This window comes from Hylobates moloch, unplaced genomic scaffold (assembly GCF_009828535.3).
Source record: "Hylobates moloch isolate HMO894 unplaced genomic scaffold, HMol_V3 SCAFFOLD_5, whole genome shotgun sequence".
Taxonomy (NCBI): domain Eukaryota; kingdom Metazoa; phylum Chordata; class Mammalia; order Primates; family Hylobatidae; genus Hylobates; species Hylobates moloch.
The window spans coordinates 108251979-108255445 of NW_026652280.1; the positions used below are offsets into that span (position 1 = coordinate 108251979).

General features: G+C 40.7%; 1 pseudogene; it reads left to right on the forward strand.

Annotated features, from left to right (window-relative positions):
* The first annotated feature begins 261 nt into the window (after positions 1-261).
* Positions 262-1267, forward strand: LOC116469524 (glyceraldehyde-3-phosphate dehydrogenase-like; annotated as a pseudogene).
* Positions 1268-3467: the final 2200 nt, after the last annotated feature.

The window sequence follows — 3467 nt, forward strand, 5'->3', positions numbered from 1 at the left end:
GACAAAAGTAAATTCAATGAGGGAAAATGATAGTCTTTTAAACAAGTGATACTGAGACAACTGAATTGTCCACATGTTCAGGGGATGTTAGCCTGCTATGTCAAATGATGCCCATCTGAGTCACCACCTATTGGCATCAGAGTTCACAAAGAATCTCTCAATATGATAATTATGGGTTAAATAATATGCTGTAGCTTTCTGCTTCTCCCATTCAATAGACAGCCACATCTCATGCAGCGCCAGCTGCATCCCTGAGACACCATGGTGAAGGTGAAGCCTGGAGTCAATGGATTTGGCCATATTTGGGCTCCTGGTCTCAAGGGCTGCTCTGAACTCTGGTAAAGTGGATATTGTTGCCATCAATGACCCCTTCATTGACCTTAACTTCAAGCCCTACATGTTCCAGTATAATTCCACCCATGGCAAATTCCATGGCACTGCCAAGGCTGAGAACGGGAAGCTTGTCATCAATGGAAATTCCATCACCATCTTCTAGGAGCTAGATCTCACCAAAATCAAATATGGTAATGCTGACACTGAGTACGTAGTGGAGTCCACTGGTGTCTTCACCACCATGGAGAAGGCTGGGGCTCACTTTCAGGGGTGAGCCACAAGGGTCATCATCTCTGCCCCCTCTGCTGACGTAACCATGTTTGTGATGAGTGTGAACAATCAGAACTATGACAACAGCCTCAAGATCATCAGCAATACATCCTGTACCACCAACTGCTTAGCACTCCTGGCCAAGGTCATCCATGACAACTTTGATGTTATGGGAGTACTCATGACCATAGTCCATATCATCACTGCCACCCGGAAAACTGTGGATGTCTGCTTCAGGAAACTGTCATAATGGACATGGGGTTCTCCAGAACATCATCACTACATCTGCTGTCACTGCCAAGCCTAAGGGCAAAGTCATCCCTCAGCTGAACAGGAAGTTCAATGGCATGGCCTTCCGTGTCCCTACCACCAATGCGTTGGTCATGAATCTGACCTGCCATCAGGAAATACCTGCCAAATATGATGACATCAAGAAGGTGGTGAAACAGCATTGGCAAGCTCCCTCAAGGGCATCCTGGGCTACATTGAGCACCAGGTTGTCTCCTCCAACTTTATCAGCATCACACACTTTTCCACCTTCAATGCTGGGACTGGCATTGCCCTTAATGACCACTTTATCAAGCTCATTTCCTGGTATGACAATGAATCTGACTATGACAACAGGGTGGTGAACCTCATTGCCCACATGGCCTTCAAGGAATAAGACCCCTGGACCACCAGCCCCAGGGATAGTATGAGAGGAAAAGAGAGACTTTAGCAAAATCTCTTTTCCATCTCCTACTTATTACTCTGTCTGCCAATTATCTTGGAGGAGAGGTCAAATAGATGCCCTTCAACCAAGAGTTCCAGAGGCTAACAGTAATGATATGGTAGCCAGCCTCTAAGGTGACTCCAGTGATCTCTACCTCCTGATATTTGTACCACTTCTGTGTGGGTTGTACCTAGTAACTTGCTTTTAACTAGTATAATATAACAAAAATGATAGAATGCCACTTTCATGATTAGGTTAGTAAGGATTGTGACTTTCAACTTGTTTTACAGTTGCTCTTTCTCATTGGCTTTGATGAAGCAAGTTGCCCTGGTGGAGAGGACAATATAGTAAGGGACTGAGAGCAGCCAACAGTCAAGGGGAAACTGAGGCTCTCAGTCTAATAACCTTACAAGAACTGAATCTTCCAACAACTATATAAGTGAACTTGAAAGTAGACCTTTCTCCAGTGGAATCTTAAGGTGAAAACAGAGCTTTATGTCAATTCAAGAGCTCTTGGAACCCCAATGTTTAAGGGAAAAAAAGAGGTAGACTGTCATATTTCCAACAAGCTGCCTTCTTTCCTTGGGGATTTCTTTTGCATTACAAAGAACATTATCCCTTCATTGAACCCAGTTTGAAAGCCACAAGTAATTTAGCAAATATTAGAATACCTGAAGTTACCAAGTGTTGGTGAAGATGTGGGGAGACAAGCATGTTATTTGTGGAAGTGTAAGTTGATACAAATTTCTAATGAGTATCTGACAAAATATTGTAAACTTTCACACACTTGACCCAGCAAGTCCACTCCAGAAATTTATTTTAAAGAATAATCAGTTAAGATCAGACCAAGTGGTCATGTGGGACATCTCCTTGCACATAGCAAGCTCCACATATGAGCTTTAATATATTAATTGAGTCCTTTACAATGTATCAGGTGCTTTACATATATTATCTCATTTAACTTTTAAAATGGACTTTATTTTCTGTAATAGTTTTAGCTTCACAACAAAACTGAGGGAAAATGCAGAGAGTTCTCGTATACTCCCACCCCAACACATACATAGCCTCCCCCACTATCAACACCCTCTACCAGAATGGTACATTTGTTACAATGAGTTGACCTGCATTGATACATCTTTATCACTCAAAGTCCAAAGTTTACTCTTGGTCTTGCACATTCTCTGAGTTTTGACAAATGTGTAATGACATGTCACCACCATTTTAGTATCATCTGCCCTAAAAATCCTCTGTGCTTTGCCTATTCATTCCTCTGTGCACCCTGACTCTGACAGCCATTGATCTTTTTACTGTCTCCACGGTTGCCTTTTCCAGAATGTCATATAGTTGAAATCACACTGCATATAGCCTGTTCATATTAGCTTCTTGCATATAATAATATACATTTAAGTTTCCTCCATGTTACTTAAGGCTTGATAGCTATTTTTTTGGCACTGAATAACATACCATTGTCTGGATGTCCCACCGTTTATTTGTATATTCTCCTGCTGAAGGACAATTTGGCTGCTTCCAAGTTTTGATAATCATGGATAAAACTACTATAAAGATCAAACCTAAAAGTAGGTATTTGTGTAGACATAAGTTCCCTATTTATTTGTGTAAATGCAATGGAGCATGATTGCTGGATCATATGGTAAGGATATGTTCAGTTTTATAAGAAACTGCCAAACTGCCTTACAAAGTATCTGTACCATTTTGCATCCCCACCAGCAATGGATGAAATTCCTGATGCTCCACATTCTTGCTAGCACTTGGTGTTGTCAGTGTTGTGGATTTTCACCATTCTAATGGGTGTGCAGTGGTATCTCATTTTCATTTTAGTTTGCAATTCTCTAATGATATATAATGTTTAGTATCTTTTCATATGCTTTTTTTTAAGCTATATATCTTCTTTGGTGAGGTGTCTGCTCAGTTCTTGTGAATACCTATATCAGATTGCATTCCAAATGTAACACATTTTTAGAAGTTAAGAGATTCGTTCTGAGATTTCATATGTACCTCTTCAGTTTACTGTGGGCATTCCTTTTTTCACGTTTCTGAGCAATGGAGAACAGCCTTTTGATTTTATCTTGATAATATTCTAGCTTATTTCCCTTGTAATTTTGGATCTAGACCTCTAAGCCCAGACACAACT